This window comes from Haliotis rubra, unplaced genomic scaffold, assembly GCF_003918875.1.
Source record: "Haliotis rubra isolate DU_JTF1 unplaced genomic scaffold, ASM391887v1 Scf405, whole genome shotgun sequence".
Classification (NCBI taxonomy): domain Eukaryota; kingdom Metazoa; phylum Mollusca; class Gastropoda; order Lepetellida; family Haliotidae; genus Haliotis; species Haliotis rubra.
The window spans coordinates 71,271-89,668 of NW_025767086.1; positions in this window are offsets into that span (position 1 = coordinate 71,271).

The window sequence follows — 18,398 nt, forward strand, 5'->3', positions numbered from 1 at the left end:
TAGAAGTAATATTTTCTAACACACAGCGGTAATTATAAGGAGCGCTCTGTTCATCACTACGTATCATGCAGAAACTAAAGCATTTATAACATTTCTTATGTATGTATTCATGCATTGTATTGATCTTGGTCACCAGACTACAACAAATGCGTTATGTTGTAGGTTCATAGGTCTATTACAGGGTGAACTCTGGCCATAGTGCGATACTAGTCACGCCCCGTTTCGTGGTCTACACAAATAATATACAAGCATTTAAACGATGTAAACTGACCCGTTCTAGCGAAATGACATGAAACTCTAATGCAGTTAACATATACAGTCACCCTGAACGTATATGCCATCATCAGCATAGATACTTACATGACTGCTGGAACATGTGGAGTCTATGGAAGACCGCACTTGGAAACCATTCCGACCATGGTATAATCTGGTGTTGTATCTACAGACAGATAAGTCCTGGTGCACTGGCTCGCTTCAGCTGTGTCGGGTTGGACTGAGACAGGGTCGCTGACAACCGCCCAGTTTGCTGCTGAATGCACCCTACAGAGGGATTTAGAATTAATGACCACTGTTTTGGTTATGGTATGAGAGTTGTATACCCACTCCTTAATGGCGGGCTCAAACAAAATAGTTGAATGGTTTTAGCAGGGTCTTCGACAACTCTTGGAGATCTTCTCTTTTTCATTAGTCTATTGCACGACGTGTGTCTATAGTATCTGGTCGTTCGAAATTGCATTACTTCAGTTATTTACAAAACACAACAATAATGTCAAAATTTGTAAAACTATTTATGCTTATTTAATAAGTTGAATTTATATTTCTCATATTTTCTTTATAAATAATAACAGACTGGAGGGTGTCTGTGGGAAATATGTTCACTATGAACAAAATCTGAATACAAACCCCACAGACAGAATATGGATTCTCTAGTCGTGGTGAATAGGTGAGTGAGTGAATGTTGTAGTGGCACACTCGGAACATTAGAGCTATTACGACCCGTGAATGTCCCGGTTAGAATTGATCTTCAGTAACCCATGCTTGTAGTAAGAGGCGACCTATGGGGATCGGGTGGTCAGGCTCGCTGACTTGGTTGACACATGTCATCTTATCCCCATTGCGTAGATCGATGCTCATGCTGTTGATCACTGGATTGTTTGGTCCAGACTCGATTGTTTACAGACCGCCACCATATAGCTGTAATATTGTAGAGTGTGCGGTAAAACTAAACTCACTCACTCACTCACTCACTACAGCTAATACAGATGCACTAAGTGTAAGAAAGCCTTTATTGAAACGAAGTGGTGATAGCATTACCAACCTGTTATAATGTTAAGTGCGATTGTCCACAATCAGCCAGGTCCACTCACCTGAGATTATATTTTCCCCAGTGTATCATACATGGTAGCTGACAGTGTGGGTTGTACGTACCCTGAAGAAAAGCCAGGAGTCAAAAGTTAAAAAGCAGGAACAACGTCATGTCGAAATCCAAACTTTATTCATATTATGTGCGATATTAAACTTTGAGAAAATAACCCATGGTTCAAACAGCAAGATTTATCTGCATAAAAGAAAATCTCTCCCCTCACTCACTCACTTTACAAAACACTGGTTTGTGGTACAACAGAGCCTAATGAAATACGACCGAAACAGATCGTTACAATCAGTTGAAATCGGTCCGTCTCACGTAACACGGACACCTTGCGAGATCGGATCAAGCCATGCGTGCACCTGCCCTATTTTCCTCTGAGTCAAGTCGCATCAAGTAGATTTGCCTTACACAAAATCAATTTAAATGTGCTACTTGCGTACGCAGTTGAGTTCGGATAACACATTTTGGAGTTCAAATTTGTGAAATAATTTACTCAGAGTTCCAGCCGATTATGTTCTTAGTCTGGCAGAAAATTACACTGTGTCAGATTAAATCCCAGATATTGTTGATAAAATGGAGATTGAGTTTAACAAACGAATTTGTGAACATTTCTTGTTTGATGCCAGTAAATCATGAAACAGTATGTTCATGTCCTGCCCCGTGTCATCTCTGTATATCTGTTTCGTGTGTGTATCTAGATCTGCGTGACTGTCTCTATGTACCTTTGTCTCGTGTGTTTCTCAGTGTACCTTTGTCTCGTGTGTTTCCCTGTGTACCTTTGTCTCGTGTGTTTCCCTGTGTACCTTTGTCTCGTGTGTCTCCCTGTGTACCATTGTCTCGCGTGTCTCTCTGTGTACCATTGTCTCGCGTGTCTCTCTGTGTACCATTGTCTCGTGTGTGTCCCTGTGTACCTTTGTCTCGTGTGTGTCCCTGTGTACCTTTGTCTCGCGTGTCTCCCTGTGTACCTTTGTCTCGTGCGTGTCCCTGTGTACCTTTGTATCGTGTGTCGCTCTGTGTACCTTTGCCTCGTGTGTCTCCCTGTGTACCTTTGTCTCGTGCGTGTCCCTGTGTACCTTTGTATCGTGTGTCGCTCTGTGTACCCTTGAATCGTGTGTTTCCCTGTGTACCTTTGCCTCGTGTGTCTCCCTGTGTACCTTTGTCTCATGTGTGTACCTTTGTCTCGTGTGTCTCCCTGTGTATCTTTGCCTCGTGTGTCTCCCTGTGTACCTTTGTCACGTGTGTGTACCTTTGTCTCGTGTCTCCCTGTGTACCTCTGCCACGCGTGTCCCTGTGTACCTTTGTCTCGTGTCTCTCAGTGTACCTTTGTCTCGTGTGTTTCCCTGTGTACCTTTCTCTCGTGTCTCCCCGTGTATCTTTGTATCGTGTGTTTCCCCGTGTACCATTGCGTCGTGTGTCTCCCTGTGTACCTTTGTCTCGCGTGTCTCCCTGTGTACCTTTGTCTGGTGCGTGTCCCTGTGTACCTTTGTATCGTGTGTCTCTCTGTGTACCCTTGAATCGTGTGTTTCCCTGTGTACCTTTGTCACGTGTGTGTACCTTTGTCTCGTGTCTCCCTGTGTACCTCTGCCACGTGTGTGTCCCTGTGTACCTTTGTCTCGTGTGTCTCTCTGAGTACCTTTGTCTCATGTGTTTCCCTGTGTACCATTCTCTCGTGTCTCCCCCTGTATCTTTGTATCGTGTGTTTCCCTGTGTACCATTGCGTCGTGTGTCTCCCTGTGTACCATTGTCTCGCGTGTCTCTCTGTGTACCTTTGTTTCGTGTGTCTCGTTGGGAACCTTTGTCTCGTGTGTCTCCCTGTGTACCATTGTCTCGTGTGTGTCCCTGTGTACCTTTGTCTCGTGTGTCTCCCTGTGTACCATTGTCTCGTGTGTGTCCCTGTGTACCTTTGTCTCGTGTGTCTCCCTTTGTATCTCGTGTGTGTCCCTGTGTACTGTTGTACCTTTGTCCGTGTGTACCTGTGTACCTGTATCGTGTGTGTGTTGTACCTTTGTCACGTGTACTATTGTCTCGTGTGTCTCTCCTGTGTACCATTGCCTCGTGTCTCCCTTTGTATCATTGTCTCTGTGTGTCTCTTTGTGTACCTTTGTCTCGTGTGTCTCACCTTTGTCTCACGTGTCTCATGTGTGTCCCTGTGTACCTTTGTTTTTGTCTCGTGTGTGTAGCTTTGCCTCTTGTATCTCTCTGTGTACCTTTGCCTCGTGTCCCTCTGTGTACCATTCTCTCGTGTGTCTCCCTGTGTACCCTTGCCTCATGTGTCTCCCTGTGTACCTTTGTCTCGTGTGTCTCTCTGTGTACCATTGTCTCGTGTGTCTCCCTGTGTACCTTTGTCTCGTGTCCCTCTGTGTACCATTGTCTCGTGTCTCTCCCTGTGTACCTTTGCCTCGTGTGTCTCCCTGTGTAACTCTGCCACGTGTGGGTCCCTGTGTACCTTTGTCTCGTGTCCCTCTGTGTACCATTGTCTCGTGTTTCCCCTGTGTATCTTTGTCTCGTGTGTCTCTCTGTATACCTTTGTATCCTGTGTCCCTGTGTACCATTGTCTCGTGCGTCTCCCTCTGTACCTCTGCCACGTGTGTGTTCCCGTGTATCTTTGTCTCGTGTGTGTACGTGTGTACTATTGTCTCGTGTGTCTCTCTGTGTACCTTTCTCTCTTGTGTGTTTCTCTGCACCTTTCTCTCGTGTCTGCCTGTGTACCTTTGTATCGTGTGTCTCCCAGTGTACCATTCCCTCGTGTGTCTCCCTGTGTACCATTGTCACATGTGTCTCTCTGTTTACCATTGTGTCGGGTGTCTCCTTGTGTACCTTTGTCTCGTGTGTGTCTCTGTGTACCTTTGTCTCGTGTGTGTCTCTGTGTACCTTTGCCTCGTGTGTTTTCCTGTGTACCTTTGCCTCGCGTGTCTCCCTGTGTACCTTTGCCTCGTATCCTCCCTGTGTACCTTTGTCTCGTGTGTGTCTCTGTGTACCTTTGCCTCGTGTGTTTTCCTGTGTACCTTTGCCTCGCGTGTCTCCCTGTGTACCCCTGCCACGTTTGTGTCCCTGTGTACCTTTGTCTCGTGTGTCTCTCTGTGTATGTTTGTATCGTGTGTCTCCCTGTGTACCTTTGCCTCATGTGTCTCCCTGTGTACCTTTCTCTCGTGTGTGTTCCTGTCTACCTTTCTCTCGTGTCTCCCTGTTTACCATTGTCTCGGTTGTCTCTCTGTGTACCTTTGTATCGCGAGTCTCCTTGTGTACTATTGTCTCGTGTGTCTCCCTGTGTACCTTTGTCTCGTGTGTCTCCCTGTGTACCTTTGTCTCGTGTGTCTCCCTGTGTCCCTTTGTATCGCGAGTCTCCTTGTGTACTATTGTCTCGTGTGTCTCCCTGTGTACCTTTGTATCGCGAGTCTCCTTGTGTACTATTGCCTCATGTGTCTCCCTGTGTACCTTTGTATCGCGAGTCTCCTTGTGTACTATTGCCTCGTGTGTCTCCCTGTGTACCTTTGTATCGCGAGTCTCCTTGTGTACTATTGTCTCGTGTGTCTTACTGTGTACCTTTGTCTCGTGTGTCTCCTTGTGTACCTTTGTGTCGTGTGACTCCTTGTGTACCTTTGCCTCGTGTGTCTCCCTGAGGACATTTGTCTCTGTGGTGTTGTCTGTGAACTCTTGTCCTGTGGCGATGTTCGTGAACCCTTGTCCTGTGGTTGTGTCTGTGAACCCTTGTCCTGTGGCGATGTTCGTGAATCCTTGTCCTGTGGTGGTGTCTGTGAACCCTTGTCCTATGGCGATATTCGTCAACCCTTGTCCTGTGACAGTGTCTGTGAACCCTTGTCCTGTGGTGGTGTCTGTGAACCCTTGTCCTATGGCGATATTAGTCAACCCTTGTCCTGTGGTGGTGTTCGTGAACCCTTGTTCTGTGGCGATGTTCGTGAACCCTAGTCCTGTGGTGGTGTTCGTGAACCATTTTCTGTGGTGGTGTCTGTGAACCCCTGTCCTGTGGCGATGTTCGTGAACCTTTTTTTCTGTGTTGGTGTCTGTGAACCCTTGTCCTGTGGCGGTGTTTGTGTACCCTTGTCATGTGCTGGTGTTCGTGAACCCTTGTCCTGTGGTTGTGTTCGTGAACCCTTGTCCTGTCGTGGTGTTCGTGAACCCTTGTCCTGTGGCGATATTTGTGAACCCTTGTCCTGTGGCGATGTTTGTTAACCCTTGTCCTGTGGCGATGTTTGTGAACCCTTGTCCTGTGGCGATGTTTGTTAACCCTTGTCCTGTGGCGATGTTCGTGAACCCTTGTCCTTTGGTGGTGTTCGTGAACCCTTGTCCTCTGGTGGTGTTCGTGAATCCTTGTCCTGTGGCGGTGTGTGAACCCCTGTCCTGTGGTGGTGTTCGTGAACCCTTGTCCTGTGGCGGTGTTTGTGAACCCTAGTCCTGTGGTGGTGTTCGTGAACCTTTTTTTCTGTGGTAGTGTTTGTGAACCCTGTCCTGTGGCGGTGTTCGTGAACCCTTGTCCTGTGGTGGTGTCTGTGAACCCTTGTCCTGTGGCGGTGTTTGTGTACCCTTGTCATGTGCTGGTGTTCGTGAACCCTTGTCCTGTGGCGGTGTTTGTGAACCCTAGTCCTGTGGTGGTGTTCGTGAACCTTTTTTTCTGTGGTAGTGTTTGTGAACCCCTGTCCTGTGGCGGTGTTCGTGAACCCTTGTCCTGTGGTGGTGTCTGTGAACCCTTGTCCTGTGGCGATGTTTGTGAACCCTTGTCCTGTGGCGATGTTTGTTAACCCTTGTCCTGTGGCGATGTTCGTGAACCCTGTTCAAATGCCACCAATGATAACAGTCAAGGCTAGACATGAAATACGTAAATTCAACAAGCTACTTAGCAACCCATGCCATGCACTTTTTAAAGTGTGTGAGTGTGTTGTGCAACACTACTCAGTATACCTGCTATGTCATGAATATATATATATATATATATATATATATATATATATATATATATATATATATATATATATATATATATATATATATATATAACATTTGTATAGCGCCAATATCCAGCTCAGCTTCTCAAAGGCCAGGTCTGCTACATCGAGTACCCACCCATGGCATATACTTATCCAGTTTGTGTGTTGTGCATGCCACTAAATATATCTCCTTATTACTTACCTATGTCATGTAGGTAACCAGGAAATATATTTAATACGTTCCTACTCAGTTCACCTGCTTACCCATGTACTTATCCAGTTTGTGGGTTGTGCATGCCGCTCGGTTCTTACCTGCTTACCACACACACGTCATGTAGGTACCCAGTATATGTTTTAACACTCAGTTCACCTGTTCACCCACTCAAATGTAGCCTATGAAAGAGTTATACTTCTTACCAGGTACACCAGCTCACCTTCCAACAGTAGATCAATAGACCAACCATATAGGTGATGATCGTATGTGTTATACATTCCAGCCCAAGGGGTAGCTGATTAATTCATGGAATTTTACAGCTCATGATTGGGTTAAGTTAAACAGTGATTGACCATGTAGCTATGATAGTATCGCTGATCGGGATTTCTCCTGGAATACAGTAGGTTCTGCGTTGACTTGACCCACAAAGTAGACACATACCAACACCACCACTGTTTGTCTTTCTGGGGTTGGCAGTTTACGTACCTGTGCGTCTGTGAATGTCTCACTTCTTGTGATCTTTTGACGTATATGTGTGTGCGTGCGTGCGTGCCTGCGTGCGAATGTGTGTATGCGTGTATACATCTCTCATCAAGCCTTCTCTCTATGTAGGATCCGTTATGTAATTACAGCGGCAAATCGAGGGAAACCTCAACATCAGATTGCAAATTTAACTAATGTCACTCGGAACAGTTGCCTATGCTGGAAAACCGTTTCGTTCTGGGGTCATGATAGAGAGGCAGTATTGGTTCCTTGTGAACCTTGCCCAACGTAACCGATTTGTGACGACATGGTAGATAGGCGATTCACACTTTAACGCCAGAAACGTCATCACTAGACAGACCACCTCACGAGGCAGATTCTGCTAGGTTTCATCCTCGACGTCCAGCAGTCCGTTCAACACTGCCACAACGACACACACAAGCTCGCTTGTACTGGTGCCGACGTCGTCAGCGTGTCATCAACGTAATCAGCGCTCCAAACTGATGAAACAGTTAGAATCTGTCTTTTCACGATGACCGTAAGCGAGTACAGTATACAGTTCTCAAGATACTACTGTAAGGGCGCATAATCAGTTTGGGATGGTTCCATGAAGGGCTAAGGTGGCATAGTCTGCCATACAGAACCTGAAACAAATATATCCAAGAAAGCCCATGAAAGTCTAGAATATATGGCAAGTCTAGATTACCACAGTTTCGGGCAAGAAAGTCTCTGGGCTCCTTTTCATTATAGTTTATGAATGGTTTTTATGAAAAATATGTTCATTTCATAGACTTCATGGGAGTCTAGAGGTGGAATCATGCCGTCTGCAAGGACACGATTATACGATGTTGTTGGAATTCTTACTTCACAACGCTACTGACACGGAATATTGGCACACGGGGAACCGGAAGTAAGGAGTGTTACGCCAGATACTGACTCCTTACACACGACCAGGGTTTATGTGACCATTATATTGTAGGGAACCCACTGAACAGTTTCATCCACCGGCTGGCTGCAACTCATTACTTTAGTAACAGATTTTGACTGAATGACAATACGTTGAGTTTCAGTCAACCTGTCAGTTGCTGTGCTGAGTATATATACCTTTGTCTTGTGCATGTGTCAGTTAGCACCATTGTCTTGTACCTGTGTCTGATAGTACCATTGTCTTGTACCTGTGTCTGATAGCATCATTGTCTTGTACCTGTGTCTGATAGTACCATTGTCTTGTACCTGTGTCTGATAGCACCATTGTCTTGTACCTGTGTCTGATAGCACCATTGTCTTGTACCTGTGTCTGATAGTACTATTGTCTTGTACCTGTGTCTGATAGCACCATTGTCTTGTACCTGTGTCTGATAGCACCATTGTCTTGTACCTGTGTCTGATAGCACCATTGTCTTGTACCTGTGTCTGATAGCACCATTGTCTTGTACCTGTGTCTGATAGCACCATTGTATTGATCCTGTGTCTGATAGCACCATTGTATTGTACCTGTGTCTGATAGTACCATTGTCTTGTACGTGTGTCTGATAGCACCATTGTCTTGTACCTGTGTCTGATAGTACCATTGTCTTGTACCTGTGTCTGATAGCACCATTGTCTTGTACCTGTGTCTGATAGCACCATTGTCTTGTACCTGTGTCTGATAGCACCATTGTCTTGTACCTGTGTCTGATAGTATCATTGAGGCTACCTCAGCGTCACCTGACTGTGAACCTGACGGAGGACAGGTGTTGTACATCGGTTGTGGATACTGTTGATCGGCTCCAGGTGATAGTTTCGTCAGTTTGAGCTTATAAATAGATGTGTTTGTTACCGTGTGTTATTCATTGTGTTTGAGATTGTATTTGTCGCCCTTGGCCAAGTATTTTTAACGTTTTATTTGTGACAGTGAGACAGCTGCTAGGTAGACACACTGGGGGTAAGCCCTGTCCATGCTCAACAGGAAGTTGGTGGTCATCAACTACCATTTCCCCGATAGTTGTCCCAAACCTCGTAAGATTTTGATATTTCCAAGTAGTAAATGTTTATGAAATCGACTTGTCTTATAAGCTGAATGGTCATCGATTATAACCCCTATATCATTTGGTCATGACACGTTATATTTTGTCTACGTTTGAAGCATTTCAGGACACGTCTTTCGGCGCGAATCAGAAAAGCCGATAAATCGACCACTTTCGACGTCTTTACAACGTAATCGATTGAATGCAGTTCCCGTTTTGTGCATTTTTAGGCATTAATTTGTACTGATTTGTAGACCGAGTGAATTAGAAATGTTTTAATTCATTTGAAAGTCGACAACTAACGGTGAAGGGAAGAATGTATATTTGTAAAATATGCATAAAAAAGTACTCACTACTTCATGCGCTACGTCTTTCGTGGAGCTATCAAGTACACAGTAATCATCAAGAAAGATTTATATTTCAAAAGATACAAGTCAGTCGTTCAGCTTTTATGATTCCAAACACTTCTCAGTATTTGATGGCGATGGGTATCACTGGAGAAGCACCAGAACCATTTACAAACATTGTGTGGTTCTGTGTTACCAACATTGTGTGGTTCTGTGTTACCAACATTGTGTGGTTCTTTGTTACCAACATTGTGTGATTCCGTGAGCGTACGTGATGTCCACCAAGCATGCTAGTGATGTGACTGAGGTTGCCTCGAGTCTGTAGCTGGGCCTGTAGCATGGACTCACACACCAATCCTAGGATAGTCAGGTGAAGTACCCACAAAACCAGCACCAGCACCAACACCAGCTGTACACGTCTCACCAGGAGCGTCATCGTCGACAGTCATCAAACTTAGACAGCCAAGTCGTTGTGTGCACTTCCGGCCTCCGATGTAGTATGTTCAGCGTACACCTCAGCACCTGCGGTTGCCGTGCAACAACAAATCCCAAAGTTGTGATGTTGTGAAGTTGTTTCCGGAGACTTGTTTACGTGCAAGGTCAGATGGGTGTGTAAATCCTCGTTTGACAGCTTGCTCCTCACAATAGCTTATTTATACATCAGTTACTACTTTGTTGGTGTTTCTGCATGTGTTGCGATGAGCAGATGGTTGCGGTGGCAGGAATATTCCAATCTCCAATATATTCATCCTTGAAACACGTTTAAAGGTAGACTCGTCTCCTTGTCCCCAATCTCTTTCACATTTGTGAATAAAATATGTTTTTAAAAATCAAACTCGTCTCCTTTACAATGCCGTTTTCCGTATAGTGACTGAGTTACCCACAAAAACAGCACCAAGTTAACATATCGAGATGTTATATGTCCTCCTTTGTATTCATTCAACGTCCCACTTATCGTGCAGCATCTTTCTCTCCTCCGGTAAAGTTAGTGGACATGCTCTAGGCTGGCTGGATTCATACGTGGGAAACTATGAGCAGCCCTTGTGTGAGAGTGGCCTCCAACCAATAACTTTAAGCTACCTTTCTCCACAAACAACATCGGAACAAACACGTCCATTCAAATATCCAATGGGAACCATAATTGTCACAATTAATGTCTGTCACCCAGTAAATTCTACTCAGTTCAACTTTGTGAAGGCATTCAGAGTAGATGGTCCCTCTACCATGTCGGTGCCCGTGTATCCAGGTTGATGCACATATACCCACAGGGCTGGCAACAGGTGTGTCCCATCATACATCTACCACCGTCGATTTAACATAAAAACAAAGTATTGATACATTCTACAGTTCACAGCTGTGTAATGATTCAATACTGTATAGTATCATTGATGTAGAAGAACACAACAATGTGCTACACAGACTGAATACTAGAGCAGTGCACAGCAGCTGCATGTATAAACCATGGCGCGGTCAGTACAGTTATACCTCACACTGGAGGTTACATATCAGTTATCGTGACAGTGTGTCTGAAGATGAACGTTTGTACACGTAAATCATGTAAAATGTGTGGTGTGATACTTTACTTGCAGGCGCGTAGCAAGCCAGTTTTTTCGTGTAAGCCCGATAGGTTGCAAAGCTTTACATTTAGATAGTATTGAGTGCTTGCCCAACCTTTATAGCAACAATCATGTGTAAGCCCGGACTTTTTTTATAATGGTAGCTACGTCCCACTCTCCTACCCAGAGTTCCATGCGGCAAGCCATCCTACCCAGAGTTCCATGCGGCAAGCCAGCATAGTACCTCTGCCACAGGCTAGAAAAATGTGATGATTCGTCACAACTTGCAATGTCCATTCAATATAATGTACAGATTTCTTAACTCTTTTATTTTGACGAGTCTACACATCTAATTAAACATCTTTAATAGAATGGTTTAGTTTCACTGAGAAAATATCCAAAAACATGTAACACTATTTCGATTTGCGTAGCGATCCTTTGTTTACATAGGTTGTACGGCTCCACGTGCTGTCATCGAAGCCGACGGAGAGCAAACGATGCAGCCAGTTTGATATCTAAATATGTCATAGACCTAACTGTCGCAGTTGTGTAAGAATATATATGTAACAATGTAAAACATTATGAAGAGAGCGCCGAAAAGCTTTCGTGAGTCCAGTCTCTTCTTATTATGAATATGCGCGTTTGATTACAAAAAAGAGAAAAGTCCGGTCACGTGATATGCAAATTAGCCTGTGGCAGTGATGTAATGTTAAGTCATCGCTGTGCCGGAGTGTGGCTACGTCCCTGACTTGTAGACTTCCGGTTTACGTTTACGGTCTGCATACACGTATTTGCATATGATTGGAAGACTGTCAACATGTATGCAAATAAGAAAAAGGTACACTCTTCCGATACATAGTAAATGCGCTGCAGGGCACACGCCAAAGCACTGACAAACTAAAGCTTCAAAACACAATATAGTAAAACTATACACATGGAAAAACCATCGTAACACCTGTGATTTATAAGCTCCGTACAGCCATGTGTATTTATATCATAATCACGTTTGTTTGTCTGATCATTTGGATCATAAACTGTCACGTGCAACATATGTTCCTGTCATTAAACAGATATCAAACTTTAAACTGTTCTTACAGCTCGATAACTTGGAAAATCAATTGATTTCGTTGGTGATATGGGGACTCCTCAACTGACAACAGTTTACTGGGAAGCTATTAGTATGCTAGATTGAGGCATGACGTTGAGGCCTGTTCCAACTCGGGTGGTGGGGTAGCCTAGTGGTTAAAAAGTTCGCTCGTCACGCCGAAGACCCGGGTTTGATTTCCCACATGGGTACAATGTGTGAAGCCCATTTCTGGTGTCCCCCGCCGAGATATTGCTGGAATATTGCTTAAAGCCGCGTAAAGTCATACTCACTCACTCACTATTCCAACAAATGACGTTACTGATCGAACAGATCGAACAGTGATATCGCATAGGGAAGATACAATCCTGATGAGAATCACAAGACTTCATCCGTTCATGTCAAGTGTCATGGTAAGAACAGAGTGGGCATGTCCAACAAAACGGTCCTAAAAGGCCTAAAATCGTCCGGATATATTGCCAGGCGACCTATCAGACGTCCGTTTTCATCTCCAGAGGCCAAAAACAGCACGACTAGCTTGGTGTCAGGCTCAGCATCACTGGAATCTGAGGTCAGGGTAGGGTCCACTGGTGGGCGAAAGTCCATTTCCTTTGTTCATGAAGGCATGTTTGGCGCCACAGAAACACAAGGAAATATATTGGAGCAAGTACCGTGTGGCGGGGATTCATTGGTGGTATGTGAATGTCTCTGTCATGACAGTAAACTTGATCCTGTGACGATCAGACAAATCTGAATGGACGACGGTACATCACTGGCATCCTAGACAGGGTTGTGTACCACAAGTCCATGACCATCCTCTGGACACGAGGCCAGCCATCCATGGACGACAATGCTAGGCCACATCGTGCACGTGTTGTTGGTGATTTCTTACATCAGGAGGCGGTAGCAACTCTACCTTGCTCGTCAGGAGTCCAGATCTCAATCCCATATAACATGTTCCGGAAAATATTGGTGGCGGAATACCTCAGAGTGATCTTCTAGTACAATATCTTGATGTATTGGAACAAGCACTCTGTCGAGGATGACGCCACATTCTACCTGTGACACAGCCAATAAGTAGGTGGTTTAGGGATGCCACTGCAGTTGGCGGAGGTTACACCAGATATTAACAGTATTATTGATACTAGATGATGATTGATTGTACGCCAGAATCTTGAAAATGACCGAACTTTTTAACGGGGCCAAACCTGCTAAATTGAGGTTTGGATACGTTCCTTTGCTATGGTAACATATTGATACTATGAAAAATAGTGGATGCTGACTTTTTTCAGATATATTTTTTGTTTGCATTATTTGTAGCCACCATCATAGAATGAGTGACCGGTCAGTTTATGTAACGATTACATGGCGTTCGTTTAAGCAGATCAAGATCCCACTGGGACCTTTACTCCATGAGATCGAGCCAGATACGTGCCCCTATTATTGCTGATATTTCGGCTATTATGAAATCATATGATTCTCCAGTACAAAGCAGTACGGACTGCAATCAGAGCGATATGGCTTTGTCCTCACTTTCAAATGATCTCCTAGATGTAACCAGTGGTGACAGAATGAAGTGGTGACGTCGATGATGACGCTGGGGCACAGGAAGAGATAGATCTGAAAGCCAATAATAATCCAAATCCAACAACAACACTTCGTTCGTTTCCCTCGGATGCTAGTTATTTAACTCATCAATACTTCGATGACAAGGTCAAATGAATTCATTCACACAGAGATTACTAAACGAGAGTGGGTGTCATACTGAGTTTACGACAGGGTCTTGTATTTCCTGAGCGATAGCTAGTTTCTAAAATCAGTAGTACTCACTGGCATGGGTAACAGTTTCTTTATCATTAGGATATATGCAGTGATTACGACGACGTGTCGTCTTAGAAAAAACACCATTGTTAAACATCGACAATGTACGGCACTGACGCCTTTCAGTAGTAACACCATCCCGGTCTTACGTCACATTCTAATTCAACTTAGTATGTAACACGAGTTCTGATTGGTCAATGCTATAAATTTCCGACCGTATAATCCACACTCCGGCGCAGCGATGACTTAACATAACATCACTGCCACAGGCTAATTTGCATATCACGTGACCGGACTTTTCTCTTGTTTGTAATCAAACGCGCATATTCATAATAAGAAGAGACTGGACTCACGAAAGCTTTTCGGCGCTCTCTTCATAATGTTTTACATTGTTACATATATATTCTTCCACAAATGCGACAGTTAGGTCTATGACAGTACATATTTAGATATCAAACTGGCTGCATCGTTTGCTCTCCGTCGGCTTCGATGACAGCACGTGGAGCCGTACAACCTATGTAAACAAAGGATCGCTACGCAAATCGAAATAGTGTTACATGTTTTTGGATATTTTCTCAGTGAAACTAAACCATTCTATCAAAGATGTTTAATTAGATGTCTAGGCTCGTCAAAGATAAAAGAGTTAAGAAATATGTACATTATATTGAATGGACGGTGCAAGATGTGACGAATCGTCACATTTTTCTGGCCTGTGGCAGAGATACTATGCTGGCTTGCCGCATGGGACTCTGGGTAGGAGAGTGCGTATAATCAGCATATACGGTCGCAATTTGAAAACCGATTCACCGAAACCTTTGAATGTATCCCTACACTATTGGGGTAACGCTGTTTCGACATTGTCATTTGCAGAAGCCATTGGTCAATTAACTCCCCTATCCAGCTAAAATGGGTGGAATTTGTGTTAAAAAAAGACAAAACAGTATCATAAATTTAATTTTAAGTTCAAACAACTTACTTGCAAAGGGCTGTTGACCCAACACTGTTAGATCATGAAACAAGGTTTATGACGTCATTATGGAGCGTGACGTCACCTGCTATGACGTCATTTGACAACAGAACTGATAATGGCCCGTAGTTGAGGAATCAGCGGGCCGCTCATTTCTGTAACTAGAGGGCGGTTTCATCATAATACCGTCTATTTTATCTATAATACTATGATCTATTCATCATTGTCAAATTTAGTCTGTGTGCACATAATAAACGTGTAGTTTGAAAAGGAACTACTTTCTCTGGCGATGGTGTAAGTTGAAGGAGTGATATGATTAACCTTTGACCTAGAGGAACTTTGACCTGGTTTAAATAATGAATTTCTTTCACGAAAAAACAGCGTAAAACGAGTTGAATTAGAATGGGGATAACTGTACTGTGTTTGACGAATTGGCTATATAACCACCGGTATACGTCCCCAATTCGTCAAACACAGTACAGTTATCCCCTAAATAACATTCAAATGACGTCAACAATGCTGCCAGATGACGTTAACACAGGTGGCAAAGAAGTGATATTTGCTCTCTGCACACACGATTTTCACGAAGTCTAATATTTCTAACCCTATGGGTAAGACATCAGTAAACGAGTCGACCTCAGATATCGTCTGTACTACATGTAACTGGACGAGTGAAGTAGTTTATTTATCACTCACTTAAACTTTGCACATTATCTTGATTTACGTGGGAAAGACGTTGTTGGTATAAGAATGGGATATGAATTAACATTCGCAGCTTTAGATTCAACCACGGACTGTTCTCTCAAGGGACAACTAACATGGCAATAAACTATGAGAGGACGATGTTAACTTGTGTTCATAACTGCAGAACATCACCCACTCGAAAACACCTCCGGAAACTGTAGCTTCAAACTCGGTTCTAAAGCTATTGAGCCCTAACGGTGCCCGTGAGAGGATCGACTCATCAATTTATGTCATGAACTCGGTGTGATTCGATACGATTCAGCAGATGGCTTCACCCTACTGAAACGGGTGTAACTATCATAGAGCTACACTGTTCGGAGAAGTGGAGGGTCGCGACATACCAGTGCATCCATTGACACAGGGACAACATACCTAACTACTAGCCGTTTGTCTCAAGGGGCGCTGCTCGTATTTACTTCACGAAGTTCAAGATCCGTAAGTTTGCTGTTTAATTAAAATGTTAGTTTCAATCGGGAGTAGATTATCCGTCTAGTTTACAGGTGCACAATGCCAGGTTCGAAACACAGCTGATATTAATAATGCACGCACGCGATTTTATCAAAAGCTGTTTAATAAAGATTATTGTTATTAACGGGTTAGAAATTGATAAACATACGGATTGAATCTGCTTGGTCAGTCATAATCTGAGTCAGGATAAAGATGTCGACTGGAAATCGATGCATTGATCATTGTCATTGATTATATACCAAGAGTGCCCAGTAATTCTGTTATTATTTGCTTCAGGATTATGGGAGATATATTTTGGTAGCTGCATTGTCCGAGGCTTAAAGTAAAACATTGTCGTTTTCTTATATTCGGTTGTATTGCATTTTACACAGCTTTTAGAAGCCTATACTACAAATTGTCGTGACACTTTCCGTATTTTATCCGTGTTTATCCTTTCAAAGGTCATTGTGCTGAGATGTGTCATACATTGATTGCGTCACGATGGGTTCAGTGTTAACGCCAGCTTGGGCTCTCAGTGTTACATAATAGTCCAATGACGTTGTGGCTACATTACTCATGACTTGGGTATGGAATGAATAACTTCATTTTTGTGCGCAGATTATACATATGTTACATGGCGAATACAAGTTTTAAACCCTTCATGTGTTCATATACACACTAACACCCATCATCGCGCACGTGTGTGTTTCCTTCTGCTTGTCTTGTGTATGTAGAGATCATTGGCGGGTGGACGGAGTTCCAACACCTCGTATACCAGCGCCGCTGTTATATTTAACGGCCGCTTCTCTAGCTTACAAGCATGTCCCATGAAGCCTTGTCCGCATACCGTGATCTACTGGGCACATTCTGCTTCTGAAGCCCTCACCCTTGTCACGTCATCAGTTGTCCTATACCATCTACACACTGACACAGTAATGACTTGCCTTCACACTGCTGCTATAGGCTAATTCGCACATCCTGCCAAGTTCAGAATTGCCTCTTGTTTGATGTCTTTCAGTGGCATTTAGAAGTTGTACATTGATGTCCAAGATATTTTTATGGATTAAACTTCTTTATAATTTCCCTCACGACGTTTGTCTCTTGTTTGTTAACAAATTGCTGTTTTGCATAGTTATATATGTTACTACAACTACCACAGTTTGTCTTACACATCAAAGTGACCTAATTAGGGATGTATATACATTCCACGTTCGCACCACTTCCGTGATAGCCAAAGTGAAAAATGTGAAGGCGATTCACGTCGCATAATTATGGAAGCTAATTCCAAATAACCAACTGCAAACATTTCACATCTGCCCATACATTGGTGCAGGGGCGGATCCAGGAGTTTGGAGAAGGGGAGTACACATAAATCATGAAGTACAAGGTTTAGGGGGAAATGATCCTCGTGGACCCCTGTGGGGGGTATGCATGTCTGGGGTTGTTTCAAAAGAGGATCCAGAAGATGCTGAGTCGCAGAAATATCTCGCGGAAACGTGCGACCACTGCGACTGATACATGTATTATCGCTATCTCTGCTGTTGACTTCTAAACCTGTAACTTACATTTGATACAGTTAATGCATTTAATGCAACAATGCGCTTCTTATGAACTGTATGGAGTATTCATTTATGGGAGGTTTGAAATAAAAAAATTAGAGCTATTATAATTTCGTTATATACCTCTGATTTTCCAACACAGTATATGTTTATCTCCATTCTACCATAATCACGTTATTATCACGTTTATAACGTGATTATATACCTCTGAATGACTCTAATCAACCAATCACAATCCAGTACTGACTGAAGTCATGGTAGAATGTATATTTCGAACATGGAATACTCGATAAAACCCCACAAATGTGAAAAAATCAGGGAATCTGACAGTGACTTTTGAGATCAGATATATCAAGTAAAGACGATAAAGATTTAAAATTAAAAACTTTTACCGATTAGTGTTTTTAGTGTTAAAAGGATAACAGATCTACGGTGCAGCTCTCGATATTACAGCATGTCGTGCAAGTATAGACTCTTCATAACGCCTTACGCCTTTCTATTTCTCATATACATGTAACTGGAATTATAAGACACAAGAAAGTATATTTTTAGTGTAATAGAAAATTGGAAAATTGTTGCTAAATTTAATTGTGTCTATTTAACCATCACTCACTCCTGCAACCGTTTGTAGAAAGTAATCTGTGGCTGGGTTATTCTATGTAGGCCTAATAATATTTTGGTTCTGTGAAGCCTTGGGTTAAGAAAAGAATGCCATGTGCCATGTTTGAAATGAAGGAAAATAGCAAGTGTATTGAATTTCAAAGTTACCAATTAGAAAATATCCTGCATTTGTGTATTTATGAGATTTTAAATAATCAAACTATATATAAATATATTTACAAAAAAATATGTACAAGC